General features: G+C 45.6%; 1 protein-coding gene and 1 non-coding gene across 4 annotated transcripts in view; both read left to right on the top strand.

Annotated features, from left to right (window-relative positions):
• LOC126092535 (protein dachsous-like) overlaps positions 1-23240 on the top strand; it is a 590094-nt gene that overhangs the window by 124929 nt on the left and 441925 nt on the right. The gene's annotated exons all lie outside the window — the stretch shown is intronic.
• Positions 14107-14181, top strand: Trnas-cga (transfer RNA serine (anticodon CGA)). The gene has a single exon. It is a non-coding gene; the product is annotated as a tRNA-Ser (tRNA).

Genomic DNA, 23240 nt, shown 5'->3' with positions numbered 1-23240 from the left:
TGTGACAGGCCACTCTGACATCGGAATTGTCCAAGACTTTCCTCGTAGTCTTTTCAATACATACATTTAATGCCAGTTGTGACAATCAACAACCCTGTGGTTTTCTCTTTTTCGACTACAGCGACTTAAAATGTATGTATCCGTGTAGCTGTAGAGGTAGAAAGGACAGATCGAGTGTGCTGCACGAAGCAGGAAAATTGTAGAATATTACTCACCGCAGCAGAGAACACACATGCGATTCTGTCGGTTGTAACTACTCACATTCGGCAACACATCAGTGGGAAATTATTCGTTGTTGTTGACACTGACATTCCTTACATTCCACATCTGCAGTACTATACGTATTGCCATTATTACTATTATTGTTTTTGCCTTCGTGATAATTGTCCCATAGAAATTGCGATGTTTACTCACTATGGAAATCTGACGAGATGCAAGAGAGGACCTGAAGCGCCAATCCTTTCCTCTTGAAATATGTGCATAAATAAATAAAAAATAAGATGAGTGCACAGATTTGCCAAGTGCGGCATTAGGAGGAGGATGTGAGCGAGGAAGACGAAGAACTAGGAAGGGACAGAAATAGTCGGCCGACGTCGGCGCTCGCCTCTGCCCCTCTTTGGATAGAGCGCCGGCGCGGCTGCTGGGGCTGGGGGCTTTGTTTTTTTCTTTTTCTGTTCTGCTCTGTTTGACCTTCCAGAGTTCTCGGCGGCCGTGTTGTGGATTGTGGGGGGCGTGCGGCACAATGCGGGCCGCAGCCGGCTGACAGCCGCCCCTTTTGTCCGGCGATATCACAAATTTCCCGCCGGTTGAGAACCTGTAAAGCGATACCACTACACGGGGGACGTACCCCCAGTCCTTAATGAGTGCAGCGCACAATGCTGCCGCTGACCGCCGCGGCTGCGCTTAAGCGCGCGCCACGCGTGCTGGTTGGTGGCCGCGGCCGGCTCGCGCCAGTCTGCCAGTCTGCCGCGCCACTCCGTTCTGACGTTCTGACCACATTTGCCTCAGCTTTGTGACGGGGCGGTACTCTCTGTACTACAGTAGGAAGCTAGGTGCGACTGCCCACCTTTCGCGCCACAATACTCTGCCCCCCCCCCCTTGACGTGACACACAATAATTTAATTATCTGGGAACGTTCTTCACTACAGCAAATACGTTTAATGTTGAATTAGAACTCTCTGTCGAATAACTTAGTGCAAAATTATCTCTAGGAAGACCAAAGTTCTGCTGCCGTGGTCTTCTCTCTCAAGACCACACGCTCTTCACCATACATTATACTGTTCATACCCCTTCATCCCTGCATAACAATTGCATCCTACGTGAGCTTGAACCTGCTTGGTCTGCCTCTTAAATTGGTAACTACCCCTCTCTCCCTTTCCCTAAGACTTACCGCCGTTATGAAATTAATATAAGGTGTGCGTCGTATCGAGCAATCCCTTCTTCTAGTCAAGGAAATCCAAAACACGCTTCTCTAAGTCATGAATCCGTGATGAAGTTACAAACTTTCAGGGGTTGTGGAGAAGGGCAAATGTATTAATTTGAGGTAAGGGACCCTGGTTCGGAAACGACCAAGTGGGAAGCAATGAAAGAAACTTGTTCTGATACCTCTTATAGAGGAATACATGTACCGGTACTGTTGCTCTCTAAGCTTGTGAGTACGCAACTTTCAGATGTGGCAGTATGAAAAAAAAAATTCTAGTAAACATGGGCTCTAAACTCTGTACCTTGAGGGCTATGAGCACATTTTCATATTCGATACTGTGCCGGCCGTGGTGGCCGTGCGGTTCTGGCGCTGCAGTCCGGAACCGCGGGACTGCTACGGTCGCAGGTTCAAATCCTGCCTCGGGCATGGGTGTGTGTGATGTCCTTAGGTTAGGTAGGTTTAAGTAGTTCTAAGTTCTAGGGGACTTATGACCTAAGATGTTAAGTCCCATAGTGCTCAGAGCCATATTCGATACTTTAAAACGCATCTCCTCCGGTAAACAAGCGGCCAGAATTATTAAGATACCGTTACGCATTTTAGAGCCCATACTTACTGGGCACTCTTGTATTGTCTAGGTCCGTACTACCACATCTGAAAGTTTCCTACCCTACAGTCGTAGCAGCAACAGTATCGGTACGTGTATTACATTGTCAGTGGTATCAGACCGACTTTTATTTGTAACTTTCGACTCCGTCGTTTGCAGACCAGCATCCCTTACCACAGACTGCTACTTTTACACTTCTCCATCATCGCTGGAAGTTTTTAATATCAGCACGGAGTCACCCTGTACAGGTACCCTTAACAGGTGAAACCTGAACTCAGAAGAAAAAGAAGCGCACGAGATGAAAATACTACAATTCTTTTTCTGCGGTGAAGAATTTTAGCAGTGGAGAATTTAATGGACCTGTAATTGTACCGTAAATAAATGCCGTAAGGATTAATTGGATTGGTCATGTAATGAGATCACAAGAAGAAAGCGTATTCAGGATTGCGGTAGCAGAAACTCCAGAAGAAAACTACGTAAATTTTTTGAAGGAGGGTAGAAACTCGTCAGTGGAGAATGGCTAATCCGCAATAACGTAGCACCATATGACCTATTTTTATGAGTTAGAGTAAACAAGACAAAAACACAGTACGTCTTTGCTTCCATGAAAAATGCAGTTGTTAAAGACAAATATATTGAGTTGAACAGAGGCAGTTGTGAGAGATGTGAGAAGTTCCAATACCTGGGAGAGCTGGTTACGGAGGATAGCAGAATAAGAGAAGAAATAAAACCCAGGATGGCTGCAGGAAACAGAGCTTACTGGGCACTGATCAAGATCCTTCAGTGACGTAGTCGGAGCAGAAAATCGAAGGTGACTGTCTATCGAACAGTCATAACACCGGTGGTAATGCATGGCTCAGAAACATGAACAATGGTTGTAGCAGAAGAAGAGCTCTGGAGAAGATGGGAGAGAAAAATATTAAGAAAGATTTTTGGAGCCGTGTATGAGGCGGGACAATGGAGGATAAGGGGAAACAGGAATTGGAAGAACTGTACAGAAATCCTGACTTGATGACTGAAATTAAGTGTAACGGATTGAGATGGCTGGGCCATGTAGAGCGAATGTCGGACGATCGACCTGTCAAAAAGGTTTACACAGGAAATCCAAGTGGCAAAAGCAGCAAAGGGAGACCCCGGAAACGATGGCTGGAGGTTGTGGAAAATGATTCGAGAAAGACTGGGAGTCAGGAGATGGAGGAAACGAGCAGAAAATCGCCAGGATTGGGCTGTGATCATCAGAGAGGCCGAGGCCCTACATGGCCTGTAGCGCCAAGGAGTAAGCAGGTATATGAAGACCTATTTCAACAACCTGACGTTGTACCAAACATAAAACTTGAAAGGATTAATTGGATTGAGGATGTAACGAGGTCACAAGAACAGTCAGTCATCAGAGTTTCTGTGGAAGAATCATCAGGACGAAACGACCAGGACGGCCGAGAGTGAAGTTTTTAGATTATCCGAGAAAATTTTGAAAATTATTAACTGGACAGAACATTGTAAAAGCAGACAGGTTTGGCAAATCGTCAAGTTAGCAGCAAAGAATTAGGTGTACATAGCTCGCACGGTAAATGTTTTGCAATAATTTTATTATTTTCCGATGCGAGTTGCAGTGGATCACTAGAACACTAAAACGGAGTGTGTCTCGTGTGATGACTTGTCAGTGTAAAATATGCAAAACTGTAGCGCGATTGCTGTGTCCACGTTAAACTGTAGGTCCCCTTACACTTGTCTGGGTACGTTAGTTTACTGGTCGGAGGAAGGCAAGGTCGTAGCGTCTCCAATACGACCGTGCCTAGGAAAGCACTCGTGTGTTAAAATCAGTCTTCGGACTGGTGACAATAGTACTACTAAGTAAATTGTTTTGCCCGCATCCAGTTGTCTTAAACTGCAGTATTCGTACTCTAATTCTGATGCTTTTTCCGTAAAGACGTCGAGGAACTGTATCGAAACATTAAAATTCCGTTGACGAATGGTTTGTGCACCAGTGGCTCGCAAGAATCGCGTAGAATGACTGTAAACAAGCGCGTTCGTCGCTCGCCTTCGAGACATCGTCAAGTACACAGCTGTTGGTATGCGGGGACCTGTAGTACGAGCCGCGCAGACTCGTCCGGGTCCGGCGACGCGTTCTTAAAAACCTGACGCCCTCGGCGACGAAAATGACACCGCGGTGAAACGAACGCCGCCTTTTTGGTCCCTTTGGCAATCTCCCACCGGCCGCAACACTTGACCGCCTTCCGAGAAAGGTGGAAGCGAGAAGGGGAAGGGGTGAGAACTGGTGAGGGTTAGGTCTGGCGGCGAGAGGGGGGGGGGAGGAGGGAGGTAAAGAATCATTTGGCCGGCCACCTCGGAGGAATGCCTCGTACACGTGCTCTACGGCCCCGCAAGTTATGGCGGTGGAACAAAGCCGCGAGGCTACTGCTTGCAAAGGATTTATCCCGCGCTGTTAATTGACGTGAATACCGGGGCAGGGAAATTTCGGCGCGAGAGGATGCGCAACCTCAGATTTATGACGCAGGCCACTACATCAACCGACATTGCCGTCCATTGTCGTCGCCGAGAAAAGTTGTAGCACCAGTGAGGTATCTAGCCGTCCCTTTCTTAATAAAACTGCTTATTAAATTTCATTCTGACTTCTTAAATAAAGATCTACGGCGACCTTCCCGCCGCTATATTCTCGTTCTTCCTGTTCCCGCTCCGTCCGGTCGGCGCCCCCTCCCCCCCTCTTCCCCTCCGTGGGCGCCACGAAATGTCCTTCCCCTTCGGCAGAACGCCCACCGTCGCAGAGGAATTGGACACAAAGAGCCACTGATTCCGCGGCGAGTTGGAAGTTCAAGGACCCTTTTAGCTGAAAAGGTGCCTGCCGCAGAGCTCAGCGCCAGCTAACAGGGTTAATAAATAACAGCGGCGAGCGGGCGCGCTGAGTGTGCTGAGCAGCGGACCGGCCGCAACACACTGAGGCAACGCACACCAGCTGAGACCGGTTGCGGCACAAAGTACGGAAACAAGAACACACACACACAAAACAGGCGCACAAGCCACAACATAACGTACGAGCAGTAATTACACAACCAGGTATCTGTGAGATGCAATTTATGGCTCATTGATAGAAACATCTCTCCATCTCAGAGGATTAAAACTAACCCTAATTAAGCCTGAATTATATATGTGAATATGCACGAGACTGCATGCAAAGAAAAGCTGCAGATGAACGGTCTAGATTTTCACTTAAAAATATGCATTCACTCTCAACTTAAAAGAAGCTTGTGATTGTTTTTGGCTCTATCTAGTTTTAATTACAAGATGTACTCTGGAGAGGGAGAGGGGAAGACTCTACACGTAAACAAGCCCGATGCTGGGTAATCGCTACGACCTGCCATCAGAAAACGAGAAGGTCGGATGGTGTCTCACTTCAGATTGCCTGTCGTTTCGTGATAATGTTGGCCTCATTACAATAAAAGGAGGCGGTATACCAGGGCACGGTGAGGTATCAAAGAGCTGGATCTGTTGGATTAAGTAAATGGCACTGTCTAGCTGGAATATCATTCCAGTCGCACAACGTGTTCGATTAACTTAATTTACGGCTGTGGAAACTAGATTTCACTGCGGACGAGTGGTGAGATACAAATCTCATTCTGGAGATAGCAACTTTCTGACTTCCAGTTAACCGTGGGAAAAGTCTTCACTTTTGTGGCGACAGTAATTGCAAATAAAAGTCAGTGAAACAGTGACTTTGTGCGTACAAAAATGTTGCAGTTTCTCTCGGCCTTCTATTTAAATATCAGTTCGTTTTACGACCCATTTCACTTGTGAATTCTGACATAAATACACAGAACGATAAAACTGTGTTCGCGCAAAACGACGAACCGTGGAAACTACACTTGCCGTCTTTTCTCGAAGGATTTGCACAGTGTGCCAACGTTTCCTTGTCGACGACGGAGACGTAGGAACATGTTACGAGAGCATGTTCTGACATAAGATAAAGTTTTCTACTTGGTATGGTCGTTATTTAAAGTTGCACAGTAGTTCAGCCATACCATTTTAACATAATGTTTTCAGATGTATTAGCTTAAGTCCAGAAGAAAAAGAAAACAGGTTTTCACTTTAATAAGTGAATTTAATCATAAAATATAAATCAGAGACGAAAAAAGGCTGTTGTAATTGCTACTACATACGCAGCGAAATAAAAATTCTTTGTTTTGTATCCCGTCCTTCAAAAATTTTCAATTTTGTACAGTCGTGTTTTGTTTTCCATTTGCACTTCAACAATCAGACTGTTCAGACTGACAGTATGCTGTAGATGCGGTATTGTGCTAGTCTGCAGAAACTCTATAACTGCAAATATTCGGTGCCAGCACAATTAGTGCTTCCGTGACAACAGTCGCCACCCAGTGCAACTACGATGTTTAGTGTAAACGTATTCGACAGGAAAAGATAAAGACAATAGCGAAAGAAAACCTAAACTTATTGACAGAGACACATGCACATCTGGCTAAAAACTAGTTATCGGGCTTAATGTGCTTCTGGAGAACTCATTCTCGTCGAAAACGGTATACAAACAAAGCATTCGTGGTACTGCTGTCGTTGATAAACTTCTTGCAAACCAAATGGAAGTAAAGAAGGTGGGGGGGGGGGAATCATGAAAGCTAGTGAACCACCGCCTGATAATACGTACCGTGCCCTCGTGTATCTACTTTTACAACTTTCTGCGTTTTACACGTGGAACATACTATGGAAAGCGTACAATAAGTACAGTCTTTCTCCGTAATAGTTTCTCGGTCATACTGCGGTTTGTAATTGGTTATATGATCACAATTAAAGTATCGGTAACTGGTTTGTCTCTACAAAACTAACCGCGAGTTGTATTTACGCACTGAATACACTAGGGAAAGGGTACAGTAAGTACAGACTTTCTCTAACTTTGAGGCGTGGGCCATCTTCTTTAATAGTTTGGGCGATCATATTGTAGTTTGTAGTGGGTGTTTGGTCACAATGAAAACACCGGTAACTAGTTTGTCTCAATGAAACTATCTTAGCAGGCCATGTTCATTCAATGACACAACTATTTTCCCGATTGGAAAAGATGACAATGTTCCCACTCAGAAGGCTGAAAATGCTAGATGTTGGTTTGATGGGCGTGTTGATATCGCTTGTACTCTGGCCGTCATAAATGCCGACTTAGGCTTATCGAAAAAAAATTGACTCGTCTCTTTGAGAGGAAAGGACAAAACTGCCCCGAATATCATATATGGTATATATGCATCACCTAGGCCTCATCGTCAGTCATTTAACACCCACTGCAAGATAAAAGCCTTCTCCAGGCGTTTCCATGATTTTTTGGTCGCTCGTGCTTTCTAATGCCATCTACGCAACTTCCACACGGTCGTGGAACAAAGAACTTCTGTGGTCCATAATCCAACCACTCGCTCGCCCATCAACATTTCAGTTTCCTTCATAACTGCATCTTCTATTCCTGTTTCTGTGTTGGTCCCTTTGTTTTTCTGCCTCTCTGTATTTTCCTCATTGTATAATCCTCGACTACTTACTGGGTCACTGTATGTTTGTAAGTGGTTCTATGTTTGTAAGTGGTTCCCACATTAGAAGTTCACATCTCACTATCTAATGTGAAAATTAGTAATACACACTAATTATAAAACTTTCCATCGAGATACATCGGAAGCTTACTTTTGAAAATGAATTTAGTGTGTCAAAAGAACTCCACAGCATTTTTGCTGCTATGTTTATTTCTTCTGACGCAGTCTTTGCAAAAAATGGTTCAAATAACTCTGACCACTATGGGACTTAACATCTGAGGTCATCAGTCCCCTAGAACTTAGAAATACTTAAACCTAACTAACCTAAGGACATCACACACATCCATGCCCGAGGCAGGATTCGAACCTGCGGTCGTAGCGGTCGCGCCGTTCTAGACTGAAGCGCCTAGAACCGCTCGCCCACATCTTTGCATTCGACTTTTATAAAAACAATAACTCATTTAGAGGTTGTATGATTCGTAATTGATTTCCAGTGTCTTTAGTGTACATAGTTGTAATTTTACTCTTATTACAGTTAATTTTCCAGCATGACTTCAGAACTGGTTTATGAAACTCTTCTATGCGTTATTATGTTTATCTGTACTAGAGGCAAACAGCATAATATCATTTGTATTGTGTTGGTGATACTTGTGTTTCAATCAAGAATAATATGTGATTGTCTGACTTGTCTTTCAATTCTGAATTTTTCTACTGACCGGTGAAGTTCAGCAAAACTAGAAATTATGTAGATCTTCTCCAGTTTATTAAGGTAGATTGAGAATAACACGCGTTCTAATTTATATGCAGTAGTTATTTTATTTATTCACTTTATTCGTCAAAATTCTTGAGTCTAAGAAGAGTTAATTATTCACACACAACGGAAATGATAAGACACCTGGAAAATGTGGAGAATGATACATAATGCTCAGATAAAAAGAGTATCAGCATCCGTTTGGTGAAGTTCAAACTGACAGGTGGAAATAGCGAAGGCTGCTACGCACGATAGCTCAATTACCGTGCTGTGCTGGAATGCGACCGCACGTGCAGCTCTTCGGTGAACCAGAGGCGGTTAGAACAGATGCGGCTGGGTGGAGCGGATGTGCTGCTTCTGTGTTGTTTTACTTTTCCACAGTCGAACCACACTACAAACAGATTCATCGGCACGGGGTACTAAATACTTGAATTCATCTCGAAGCAGCTTTTCTCAACTTTAAATACGACCTCTATTGCAGTCGCTTCAGCCAGTTTCAGCCGTAAGCGTTGCGCCCACCGGAGATTGGTTTTTCTGAAAGAATTCTCGGAGACGGTAATTAACACGTTATTTTTACGACTTGCCGGCGTGTTCTTGGCTAATACCTATTAACGGCTCGACGATGCAGTTGGCGTCCTAAATGCGTTTCGGCGATAAGGTTGCCGGCGCCTGTCCGATAGCCACCTCAAGAGCCGAGTACGTCCGTGTGTGTGTGTGTGTGTGTGTGTGTGCGTGTGCGTGCGTGCGCGCGTCCCGAGGCGCGAGCGATCCCACTGGAATGTGCCCGGTTTTCTATCGCGTCTGCCGCATTGTTACCTCGAGTCGAATTACGGGAGCGCTTCGTCGCTCCGCACCAGCTTTGCGCTTCCTCGTGGCCCCGGGCATTTCTCACGCACACGCCTCGGCTGCCTGCTGTACACTGACGATCGGAGAGAAGCCGAGTGGTGACGACCATATTCGTTGGTTGGTGACTCCGAGGAGAGCGGTTATCACAAATCGTTTTTCCGCCAGAGTAGCCGATGGACGTGGAGAGAAAACACATTTCGGGAAAGCATAAGGCACGTAGCAGATGATAAGCTACGCCCACTGTGACGGCAGAATGTTGCATAGAACCTTGGTCAGGGCGATTAGAAGAAAATGTGAATCACTCCGCGAGACATATTGTTGTATTAGTTGAGGGTTCTAGTATTTAAACACGTTTACACCACAAAAAAGTTGTCTGTTCATACAATCGTACAAAGTTGACGCTGTGTGCACTACTGCTGAACGCGCTAGTTGGTGCAAATGTGAAGGTCATGAAAACATATCTCGTCGATGGCGAGGCCTACAGAGAAGGTCCCGTTGTTGTTTTTGAAACTCCTTTATGGAATCGTCGTTTCTTGTGAATGCTGACTGTGACTTGCGCGGAATTTTTGCACCAGAGACGTCAATGGCCAACTAGAACTGCCTTTCCCTACTGGTACAAACAGAAGTTGCGAATGGGTTCCGCTCAAGCATACATATAATCTTAATAATCATAAAATCTGATCACTTTCGAAACACACGTTTCAGAATAACCGACACGTTTCAGAAGAGCAAAGGTTCTGTCGTGTGAGGGGTAACTTGCTCTCTTGGAACACATCAGTTTTAGTGTGATCAAACTTCGAAATGATTACCTCTACACGTGTGACTGAATCGAAATTAACGTTGCTCACTTCCATCCATTTATCGTTAAACTAAAGCTGGAAAAGTGTTTTGCGTTTCGTACGGCTACGAGATGCAATGAACAGTATCGTATAGAATGGTTACAAAACTACATATTCCTTTCATTTGAAACTTATGAATTGCGTGTGGGTTTACAACGTGAACTGCACGGCGTAAGTGATAACGAACTATTGCCTGGGTCCACCTTCTTGCTGCTTCTTTCTCATAGTGAATTGGGAAACACACAGAGCCATTTCATGCTGTGGTCTCTACGGACCAATTGATAATCCATCGTACGATGCGTAGTTAACGGATTCAGTGGGGAATTAATTGTCGTGCTGTTCAGTATTCCAAGTTGCACTGTTACCACGATAATGAATGATCGAAATTTCTTAAAACTGATATGTTTAGAATAATGTATTGTTTGTACTACAGGAAATTTGTTATTTTCTTAGAATATTTACTATAACTATACTTTTATTCATTATAACTCGCCAATCTTAGTAACAGCTGTAATTGTCCGAAATATCTACCCAAGAATATTCATTCGTGTCCACTTTGCTTGTGGGTAGTACACAACATGTTTTCGACATTTGTAGAACATTGGCGACCGTTCTACATCGGCACTGCTAAAAATGTATGCTGTGCAGGTTTATCGTCTCCCAGTAAACAGTTAAACTAGCAAGGCTGCTCTTACTGCCGTTCGCTGTCATACTTTACTCTTTTATGCATTACCAGTTTAGGAATATCTACATTTAACGGGTAACAGTTTGTAGAACGAGGGGAACTCGCTCAGGTACTTTTTATTTCCCGCACCCTTCTGTTGTAATTCTTTTCAGGTATCCATTGTTTGAGGGAGCTTAGAACTTTTTGTATTGTTGTCAAATGCAGGCTAAGCCGTGTATATCTACACTAACTGCAATAGCTGTGCGGCCGATGTTCTCGAGGCTTTTCCACAATGTGGTGGAACGTTCTGGATTCGCAGTTGCGACCTATATTATGCGATGGAAAACAAATCAGCATGCATAAATGTTTACTATGCATACTATGTGCAGAGCTTTATAGCTGCATTTTCAAAGCAGGCAGTTCATTTGGGGCGGTGCAAGTGTTGTACAGACGCAATTTCTGAGCTTTGTCCTGTCGGTTATCATCAAAAAGAGTGCCACGCTCTTGAAAGATGACACACGATGATCCAAATATACACGGGGAAGACTTGTTTCTGTGACTGTCAGTAGTATACTCGAATGTCATTGTCGTTCGTATAAGTTCAGTCTTCAAAATTTTGCATTTGTTTACCAGGGCTTGTATTTTTATATTCTTTGTTGTATCCACTTGGATCAACATGTCCCGTTTTGCAATGTAGAGTGAGTTTTTCTGATGATTGTCGTAGGGCTAATGTACAGATATGCCGTTTATACACTATCTGTACAACGTCAAATGAAGTATTTGCACTGAAAATGTAGCTATTATGCTCCTGAGCCGACATACGAAATAAACATGTTTTATAGCTACACGGTGAATTTTTTTCCTTTATACGAGCACAATTACCCCGTTACAGCAGACATAACGCAATAATACAACGTGTAAGAAAACGCCAAGGCCGTAGTACCACTTTTGAGACTTAATACGTTCGTAAGGGTGTCGATTAAAAGAAAGCGCGCTACCTTCGGCAGTAGTGTCTGTTTAAATTTCAAGCAGCTTCTCTCCGATGGCGCCGGCAAAAGAAACGAATCTGATAACGAAGCTGCCAGGTGATAGAGGAATGAAATAAATGTCCCTAGTAATTTTATTGGCCCTTGGGACCCCTGTGTCTCCACCTTCCCCCTCACGAGCCGAGCTCACTCGGAGGCGGAAACGCTTTTCCACGTTTCGGGGCTAAAAGGATTGTCTAGTTCCGGGGTTTTTTTCCTTTTTGTCCGCCCGAGGGTTGCGTAGCATTTTTTGGGGTCCCGGTGCCGCTGCCGCGGATGATGGCGATGCTGGCGGAGCGCTGGCAGAGGCAGCCGTGAGGCAGCCGCGGCGGCGGCGGCGGCGGCGGCCGTGGAGGGGGGCGGCCGGTATGCGCCGTTGCCACGTCTCGGCGGCCAGGCGCCCACAGGTAGCGGCCGGCCGCCCCGAGCGAGCCGCGCTCTGCGCTCTGCGCCCGCGCTGCGTTACCCCGGGCCGCGGGCCGCGCTAGTCGCGGTAAAGCTGCCCGTGGCGACGGCGGCGGCGGGGACCCGCCGGCCGCCGGCCCAGGCTGCCCGGCCCGGCCCGGCCACACCTGGCAACGCCGCCGCTCTCCGCACGGCCGTTTAATTGTTGCTCGGCTAGTCCAACTATTTACAAATTTGTGTGGCCCACGTCCGTCGGCAAACGAAAGCGTGTCGCTCAGCGAAAAACCCAACTACTCGTGCCGTCATGTGGAATTTTTCCCTGCACTAGGTAAACTTATACGTCCCATTGTTGTTTCAGTCATCAGGCTGAAAACAGGTTTCGTTCAGCTTTCTTACCGAGGATATCTTGTGCAATATTTTCATGACTGCATAGGTAAATAGTGCATACGTCTTGAGCAGCGACCACTAAATCTCTTTGGCAGTGGGAGCAATTTCTAGATTCAAAAATATACGCTGAGCGACTATGTTTCGTACCAGTGTTTCTTTCAGGCAAAATGCTTAGGAGGGAGAGGGGAGGAGGGCACATATTTTGAAACTTAATACGCATATGCTGTATAAACCAGTCATTCTCCTATTTTTAACCTACCTGAAGAAATACGAAACGTCCCAAATCACTCCTCTGAAATAAATGCTGTCTGGAACCATTACGGAATGTCGTATGGTATTACTCTTCTACAATAAGCGGAATATTTTTTTTTCCCTAGTACAATTTCCTAGATTATAATATACGAATGTAAACATTCAGGAAATTAGAAAAAAACATATTTGTATGTTATGCTTTAATAAGAAGTATGGCACTCACTTTCGTTCTGTATCTGGCATATGTCAGGGGGTAGTGTTAGTCACGTCCATTCCTATGGAACTGTCCAGTGTTCATCCGTGAATCTCTTTGTATACCTGTTTTTAACCACATTCGTAGTGGAAAAAGAAGTCTCGCGCAAGTTAGTAGAAGTGAACAATACAAGGGCCGAAATACTTTAAGAAGTAAACAATTTTATAATATAACGATTATTGTGTTACTGATTTATTTTTCAGATGCCTCGTTTTTCCGTTTTTGAGAGTTGAATGTCGCGGAAAATACTCCAGGAAACTCCTAAATGAATTCTTTTATAGCACAATTCTGTTTCCTTTCTGGGCTACTCTTGCTTTACACAGTAAACACCCTCCTTTACAGTTAACATATCTGAAGAAATAGTCTCTGTCTCCGAATAAAAAAATAGTTAACGTTTTTCGTGCACTCATCATTTATAACAACTCCCGCGTAAAAGAAAGAACAAGGACCTTCAACTGGAGTCCGATGTAAGTTGGGATCCAGTTCAACCAAATGTGCGCGAGTGATCCACAAAATACACTGCCTGACAAAAGCAGAGCGAATCATCCAGAGAATGTCGAACACCACTGTAACTTCGTACGCGTACACACCATCGGCGGCTATACAAATGACTAAGAGTTGCAATCCTTTGTGGCAGGCAGAGCGGCCGCAAGAGGGAACTGGCGCTGTACGTGTTCACGGTTGTTACCAGCGCTGGCTGGTAAATAAGGGGCGTGAAAAGCGCCAAGTCTTGGATGACCACTGTTAAGGAAACAGAGATACCACCACTCGCGTGAGATACCGTTATCACAGTGTGACAGAGTTTGAATAAGGCCCCATAATGGGTCTCCATGTGGCCGAAGGCTCAAATAGTGCAATATCCAGATTTTTGGGATATTCAGATGTCAAGTGGCCCGATGTTGGACTCGATGGGAGCGTGAGGACAAGCACACTAGTCGGCAAGGCTTCGTTACAAGGGATAGTCGCAGTCCTGTGCAGCAAGCACTTCGTAACCCCAGAATGAGATTTTCACTTTGCAGCGGAGTGTGCGCTGATATGAAACTTCCTGGCAGATAAAAACTGTGTGCCGGACCGAGACTCGAACTCGGGACCTTTGCCTTTCGCGGGCAAGTGCTCTACCAAATGAGCTTCGGTAGCTCAGTTGGTAGAGCACTTGCCCGCGAAAGGCAAAGGTCCCGAGTTCGAGTCTCGGTCCGGAACACAGTTTTTATCTGCCAGGAAGTTTCACTTCGTAACCCCTTTACATCTCTGCGTGCCATCTGTAATGTAATCTCTGAATCAGTCACGCCAATCGCCGAATCAATCATGTCATTCCATACCATTGGTCGGAGACTATCAGCAGCCGGACAAGGGAATAACCTCCCATGCCTAGGCTGCGGTGCCCGTGTAACGTCGCAACACAAACAGCTGCGCTGGGACCAGGAAGCACAGACTGCCGATGAGGGGCGTCACGCTGCGCTCAGCGATGGATTGCGGTTCTCCACCACCCCGAGCGACCACCGTCGACGAGTATGGCGAGAGGTCCCACTCTTCCAATATTTTGAAGGGGCACAGCGGGGTTACTCTTTCCGTCAGGCTGTGGAGAGTCGTCGGTATGGCGTCAGGTCACGATTGATAGTGACTGATGGAGCGGTACTCGATGGACGTTCTGCTCGGTCGTACGTTATCTCTCAGGCGATAGTATCGTGGTACCATTTTTTAACAGGACAATGCTCGTCAACACGTGACACGTGTTTCTGTGAACTGCCCATGTGGCGCTGAGGTACTCTCGCGGGCAGCGAGATCCTCTGATCAGAACACGTGTGGGACTAACGCCAAGTCACTGCGTCCCAGTACCAGTATCCGAGATATCGAGAACCAATTGCAACGGTCGTAGGCGACCTTTCCTCAGAAAAGGACACAACGGCTTTTTGACACCATTCCTGACGGAATCAGTGCGTGCATCCAGGCCAGAGGGGGCACAACGTCGTACTAATACGCCGAGTTGTTTGTAAATTTGACTCGATTTGTTCATCAGTGCAGTATAATCTCAATCCCTCATTTCGTTTCCTTCTTACCTTGTGGGGCTCCGTTTTCTTTGCTAGGCAATGCATCTTCGCGAGCTGCGGGTAAGCCGCGATCGACCTTCGGAAGTCGAGGCCTACTGGAAGCCACGAAGTCAGCGCTCAACTTGGCGCTCCTCGAGCACTTGTGTCAACTCACTGCACACTCGTACGCGCCATAACCAACTGTCCACCTCATACCGATCGCTGCGGCACATTTTGCGTCAGCTGGTTCTTCCTCATGCCGTGCACTACCGAGAGGCAAACGCGAGTCATTTCGTTAATTTGAATTAATCTTTCTCTGCTTGCAGTCTACAATCTTTACACCACACTACTCACTAAACGTCATCTGCTAGCAATCTCGACCATTTCCTCTCGTTGTTGTTGTGGTCTTCGGTGCGAAGGCTAGTTTGATGCAGCTATCCATGCTAGTCTATCATGTGTAAGTCTCTTCATTCCAGCATAACTACATACACACACACACATACAGTTTCCTCCATTAGCAAATTTTAACTACTGTTTGTTGCCTTAGGGTGTGCCTTACCCTACGCTGAAGATAATGCTAGATGAGTACGTCGTAGCACTACTGATTAGCTTGCACCAGAACTTCTTAGGGACAACCGTCTATCAGGCCTTCCACATAACAACTGTCATGCACAGACCCAAACAGCTCTGCAATAGGCAACTGCCCATGCAGCTTCAACACGATACCACAGTTCATCAAGAGTAGTGACTGGCGTATTGTGACGAGCCAGTTGCTCGGCCACCATTGACCAGACTTTTCCGTTGGTGAGAGATCTGGAGAATGTGCTGGCCAGGGCAGCAGTCGAACATTTTCTGTATCCACAAAGGCCCGTACAGGACCTGCAACATGCGGTCGTGCATTATCCTGCTGAAATGTAGGGTTTTGCAGGATCGAATGTAGGGTAGAGCCACGGGTCGTAACACATCTGAAATGTAACGTCCGCTCTTCAAAGTACCATCAATTCGAACAAGAGATCAGCGAGACATGTAACCAATGGCACCCCATACCATCACGCCAGCTGATACGCCAGTATGGCGATGACGAATACACGCTTCCAATGTGCGTTCACAGCCATGTCGCCAAACACGGATGCGATCATCATGATGCTGTAAACAGAACCTGGATTCATCCGGAAAAATGATGTTTTGCCATTCGTGCACCCAGGTTCGTCGTTGAGGACACCATCGCAGGCGCTCCTGCCTGTGATGCAAAGTCAAGGGTGATCGCAGCCATGGTCTCCGAGCTGATAGTCCATGCTGCTGCAAACGTCGTCGAACTGTTCCTGCAGATGGTTGTTGTCTTGCAAACGTCCCCATCTGTTGACTCAGGGATCTAGACGTGGCTGCACGATCAGTTACACCCATGCGGATAAGATGCCTGTCATCTCGACTGCTAGTGATACGAGGCCTTTGGTATACAGCACGGCGTTCCGTATTACTCTCCTGAACCCACCGATTCCATATTCTGCTAACAGTCATTGCATCTCGACCAACGCGAGCAGCAATGTCGCGATATGATAAATCGCAACCGCGATAGGTTACAATGCGACATTTATGAAAGTCTGAAACGTGATGGTACGCATTTCTCCTCCTTATACGAGGCATCAGAACAACGCTTCACCAGGCAACGACGGTCAACTGCTGTTTGTGTATGAGAAATCGGTTGGAAACTTTCCTCATGTCAGCAAGCTGTAGTGTCGCCACCGGCGCCAACCTTGTGTGAATGCCATGAAAAGCTAATGATTTGCATATCACTGCATATTCTTCCTGTCGGCTAAATTTCGCGTATGTAGCACGTCATCTTCGTGGTGTAGCAATTTTAATGACCAGTAGTGTATAAGACTGGTGAGTGTTCGTCGTATGCGGAATCAAAAATCAGGAATAATGCAAGGAAAACGAGGCTGATTGCAGTGCTGCTACAGCTGCTAACTTAGGTGTCGAAATATGTTTAACGTGTTATGTATATGTGTATTCCTTTTGTCCATGTATTTATACGGTCTCTTTGAGGTGTTTCACAATGTTCGCAGGTAAAATTATACAGGGTGTTACAAAAAGGTACGGCCAAACTTTCAGGAAACATTCCTCACACATAAATAAAGAAAATATGTTATGTGGACATGTGTCCGGAAACGCTTAATTTCCATGTTAGAGCACATTTTAGTTTCGTGAGTATGTACTGTACTTCCTCGATTCACCGCCAGTTGGCCCAATTGAAGGAAGGTAATGTTGACTTCGGTGCTTGTGTTGACACGCGACTCATTGCTGTACCGTACTAGCATTGTTGGTGATGTCTTGATTGGGCCCCATGTTCTTCCACTTACGCTCAATGGAGCACGTTATCATGATTTCATACGGGATACTCTACCTGTGCTGCTAGAACATGTGCCTTTACAAGTACGACACATGTGGTTCATGCACGATGGAGCTCCTGCATATTTCAGTCGAAGTGTTCGTACGCTTCTCGACAACAGATTCGGTGACCGATGAATTGGTAGAGGCGGACCAATTCCATGGCCTCCACGCTCTCCTGACCTCGACCCTCTTGACTTTCATTTATGGGGGCATTTGAAAGTTCTTGCCTACGCAACCCCGGTACCAAATGTAGAGACTCTTCGTGCTCGTATTGTGGACGGCTGTGATACAATACGCCATTCTCTAGGGCTGCATCAGCGCATCAGAGATTCCATGCGACGGAGGGTGGATGCATGTGTCTTCGCTAACGGAGGACATTTTAAACGTTTCCTGTAACAAAGTGTTTGAAGTCACGCTGGTACGTTCTGTTGCTGTGTGTTCCCATTCCATGATTAATGTGACTTGAAGAGAAGTAATAAAATGAGCTCTAACATGGAAAGTAAGCGTTTCCGGACACATGTCCACATAACATATTTTCTTTATTTGTGTGTGAGGAATGTTTCGTGAAAGTTTGGCCGTACCTTTTTGTAACACCCTGTATAGTTCCAAAGTCAGCGCAGGCTAACCGCAGAAATAGTTCACAGTTTACCTAGTTCCTAGAAATTCTCAAGAGGGGGATAAGATAGTTGTGCGAGGTGTTGCGCCACTTGAACGATACTCGAGAGAAAACACAATACTGGTGTCTGGCTACGAGAGATGACAGTAGGATCACGGAAGTGACTAAATGTTTGTGCATTGAAAACCGTCTTCTTTAAGGAGTTTTCCTTAAGGAGGTTCTCAGCGTTTGTTAACAACCAGTTAAGGCCTTTGAATCAATAAATTAAACATTTCTCCCGTTCTTCAGCACACTGTCTCTCCTTTACGGACAATTCATTATTGCCTATAGGAGTGACAGAAGTCAAGTAGTCAAAGTACTCTACTCGACATGAAAAATGGCGCATCAGTAGAACATATCAACCAAGCTTCCTAAGAGGTGAGGCTACAGCCTACAATTAATATTCTTGTTCATTATGGACAGTAGTTGGAGGACTACGACTGCTAATCTAATTAAAAAAGTGTAACTCTGTGTTCGACAAAATTAATTTTTACACTCCGCAAGCAAAAAGGGTACACGATGCCTTGGAAAAAGAAAAGTAACTGCGTTTGCAAGTCGACGTTATGGGACAATATGTTCTCAAGGGGTTTCAGAGAATATGATACAATCTATAACATTTACTTTAAAATCACGTTCATTGCGAATAAGTGAAGAAAGTGAGTGGTGTACGAAATAAGAACCACAAGAAACACAACTTGTTTTATTCATACACGATTTCTTGTACAAGGTAGATGCAGACATACGAGCACATTTTATCTTTCTCGATTTTCAGAAGTCAATTCGCCACGGTACCACGTCGTCGTCTAATAACCAACACACGATAATGAGAAATACATTCACAGATAAGCGATTTACTCGACGAATTTTTGCAACAAAGCCCACTACGTTATGCTGTAACCCGAATAGTCAACAAAAACGACTGTAACGTTGTGCACGGGAGAAGAAAACGTAACAATAGGTCAGACTGTAGATAAACGATTTATTGGATAGGATCAGCACTATCGGAATGTTCACTTCGAAGCTGTTGACGGAGGAAAAATATCGTCATTGGACATTTGTAAGGAAGTACAGAGGGAATTGAACAAAATTTCCAGCTTGTTAAGCGTGGTTTAATGGAAGGTAAAGTCAGTAAAGAAGAAGAAACTAATACGGTAGTATCCGATTAAATGAGTAGTGGTGAGCGTCTGGAGCATGTTCTATTGTATGATTATTGAGCAGCAACAAAAATTGGTTCAAATGGCTGTGAGCACTATGGGACTTAACATCTAAGGTCATCAGTCCCCTAGACTTAGAACTAGTTAAACATAACTAAGCTATGGACATCACAGACATCCATACGCGAGGCCGGATTCGAATCTGCGACCGTAGCAGCTGCGCAGTTCCGGACTGAAGCGGCTAGAACCGCTCGGACACAGAGGCCGGTGAGCAGCAACACGAAGAAGCAATATGAAATGGGGTGAACACGTAAAATCGGTAGTAGAGGATTTAAATGTTACATTTGTTGGCAGGGTTCCGGGAAAATGCGCGTATCTGTAAAGGAAATTGCGTTAAAGGTGGTAGTGCGACCAGTTCTAAAGTACTCTCCGAGCGTTTGGAGTCCTTACCAGGGAGGCACGATAGCAGAAATCTTTTGAAGACAAACGTCATAGTTCTGGCGAAACCGTACTGAGCAGTATTTGAGGAGCTCTGTGCAATAAATCTGCTAGCACCATCGTGTATGTGGGAATAAGAGAAGATGGATAAAGGCGCGTACAGAAGCGTATAGGCCCGTGTTTCACTGTCAAAACTCTTTGACAAAGGTCTTTGATCAAAGCCCTTTGGTGAATCGCTGACAGCGTACTGGGGAACCTTTTATCAGACATTTCGTTGATCGAAAATCTTTGTTCAAAGCTAGAGCGTTGGCCTAGCTTCGATCAAAGTTCGGATTATTGTGTACTTCTTTGACTCGCTTAGATTGCTTCTAACTTGTAAAACGACTGCAAAGTTTACTTGGTATGTGACTGCGATCACATTCATGAGTTCCAAGTATGACGAACACGACATTTTCATAACATTAGATATATTGATAACAAAAATCACAATAAGCAGTTAGACGGTCATAAAGAAACGGGCGCAGCCTTCAGCTGTTTTCGAAATGACTGCGCTGTGGACTAAGGTGATGTAGAAATGAAAGTGCACATAAGTGAAATACGTGTATTTATTTATTACTCTAAATAACTTAACCTTAACAAATTCCTCCTTAAGTGATTTATATATTGGTCACCTGCGTCTGTAACAAGAACAGAAGTGGTACGTTGTGGGATGCGGGTACTGTGTATACTGCAAGCTCGAATAGCTTGCGCCTGTTGCTAAAAATCTTAAAGAAACGATGAGACGATCTTTGGGAGAAATCCCATTTTTTAAACGATTATGATGTCTGCGGGTAATTGGGACTACTTTAATAAGGACAAATTTAAATGTTTGTTGGTCCATTCTGAAATAATTGTCGTAGCTCTTTATGTCCTCGCAGTTAAGCTCACGAAGCAAATTCTGTATACTCCGAGCTTCTCTTCTCGCTAACCACGGTTTCACCCACAATCCTGTCCGTTTCTCTTTCTTTTTAAGCCGTGCTTTCGCCGCTAATATTACTTGAAATGCTGCTGCACGCACGATTAACTGCTCGGCATCCATTCTCGAATAACTATGACGAAAAATTTGTCGATAGAGTAATGACTCCAGTGAAGTACTTTGGTCGAAGAAGGTTGACAAAATCTTTGACCGAGTTCTTTGATCAGAGAACTGTGACGGTGTAATACGGGCTATAGATAGTAATTTTTTCGACGCTGAACATGTGAATGTGATCAGACGGCAAGTCGCTAATACCAGTACATAGTAGACTCTGTGCTCCTCCACCACGTACTGTGCAGCGCCTTGCGGGTTGTATATGTAGGACTGAATCTTTTGCGCGGACATGGGGATACGGATAATCGGAGAAAAGACGAATTCATTTGGGATGACGATGCAAGTGGACGAAAGAGGATGTTAGCGAGTCAGCGGCTCGGTAGCAGCGCAGTGATCTGCCGAGCCGAGGACTGGCCACGTCGGGGAGCACGCGATCGCTGCTACTGGTGAAGAGCAGGTGAGGGCAGAGGCGATTATGCGGCAGATCGGGTGCCGCCGCCACGCCGTGTTTTAGAAGCACGAGTAACACACCGGCCCGGCGCGCATTTCTCTCTGCACGTCGGTCCCCGCTCGGAAATGTTATTTATGGCGATTAATGTATTGTGTCATCAGGAGCTGTCGTGGGAAAGGAGGCGGTAGCTACGTCGCCTGAGTTCCGATTTCAGTTAGTGATGTTGTAATTTAATTTCCGTACTGATGTGTTAAGTTGTACCTCGTTTCGTGCAGTCCTTTCCGGGTGGAAGAGGGAGAGTGGCGTGTTGCCACCGAGTTACGAGGGCAGTTCAATAAGTAATGCAACACTTTTTTTTCTCGGCCAATTTTGGTTGAAAAAACCGGAAATTACTTGTGGAATATTTTCAAACATTCCCGCTTCGTCTTGTATAGTTTTATTTACTTCCGACAGGTGGCAGCGCTGTACGGAGCTGTTAAAATGGCGTCCGTAACGGATGTGCGTTGCAAACAATGGGCAGTGATCGAGTTTCTTTTGGCGGAAAACCAGGGCATCTCAGATATTCATAGGCGCTTGCAGAATGTCTACGGTGATCTGGCAGTGGACAAAAGCACGGTTAGTCGTTGGGCAAAGCGTGTGTCATCATCGCCGCAAGGTCAAGCAAGACTGTCTGATCTCCCGCGTGCGGGCCGGCCATGCACAGCTGTGACTCCTGCAATGGCGGAGCGTGCGAACACACTCGTTCGAGATGATCGATGGTCAAACGATCAACTCTGAAGTGTATTGTGCTACTCTTCAGAAATTGAAGAAACGACTTCAGCGTGTCCGTAGGCACAAAAATCTGAACGAACTTCTCCTTCTTCATGACAACGCAAGACCTCACACAAGTCTTCGCACCCCAGAGGAGCTCACAAAACTTCAGTGGACTGTTCTTCCTCATGCACCCTACAGCCTCGATCTCGCACCGTCGGATTTCCATATGTTTGGCCCAATGAAGGACGCAATCCGTGGGAGGCACTACGCGGATGATGAAGAAGTTATTGATGCAGTACGACGTTGGCTCCGACATCGACCAGTGGAATGGTACCGTGCAGGCATACAGGCCCTCATTTCAAGGTGGCGTAAGGCCGTAGCATTGAATGGAGATTACGTTGAAAAATAGTGTTGTGTAGCTAAAAGATTGGGGAATAACCTGCTGTATTTCAATGCTGAATAAAACAACCCCTGTTTCAGAAAAAAAATGTGTTGCATTACTTATTGAACTGCTCTCGTATTTTACGAGACTAGGGAGGTGATGGGGCCAGCAACTTCTCCAGCCGGCCTCAGAGCGCGATTGTATCATCAAGAGCTGTCGTGGGAGAGGACACTTGTTACAGAGACGGTAGCTGCGCCGCCCGAGTGTTTACCGACTCTCGAGCGAGCGTTGCGCTGCCGAGCCGAGGAGCGCGGCTCTCTGCGATCCCCACCAGCAGGGCCGGCCTCTCTGGTGTACTTCAGGCCCGCCACTGGTTTCAAACTGAAGCACTGCGCAATATCTGACAGCTTTCGACACTAGGAAGGATCTCGACGCTTCGCTCTTAACGGATCGAAATCGATAGATGGAAAGATAATTTCAGGAGTACTCCAAAGAAGTGTGATAGGACCATTACTGTTTACAATCTGCAGGGTGAACATTAATAAAACCGACAAACTGCAGGAGCGGATTCCTGACTGGAATTGAGGAAATAAAGGTCCTGTGAACGTGTGTCGGCCATGGATGTGTGTGATGTCCTTAGGTTAGTTAGGTTTAAGTAATTCTAAGTCTATGGGACTGATGACCTCAGATGTTATGTCCCATAGTGCTCAAAGCCATTTGAACCATTTTTGAACGTGTGTCCGGAAGTAGACGGTGTGCGTGCAACGACTACAAATCGTTCCGGGACACAGTACAGACGTGTATCGCATCCACGCCACAAGATTTTCAGAGTGGTCTCCATGGCATTGAAGCTGACTGGGATAGTAGCGGTTGTCACGCGGAATACACATAATCGTACATCGTGTTGGCGGGCCGCGTGCCTCGAGCTTGTACCAGGGTT

This window comes from Schistocerca cancellata, chromosome 7, assembly GCF_023864275.1.
Source record: "Schistocerca cancellata isolate TAMUIC-IGC-003103 chromosome 7, iqSchCanc2.1, whole genome shotgun sequence".
Lineage (NCBI taxonomy): Eukaryota > Metazoa > Arthropoda > Insecta > Orthoptera > Acrididae > Schistocerca > Schistocerca cancellata.
The sequence above is the reverse complement of the archived record's forward strand: the minus strand, read 5'-3'. Positions and strand labels throughout refer to the sequence as shown.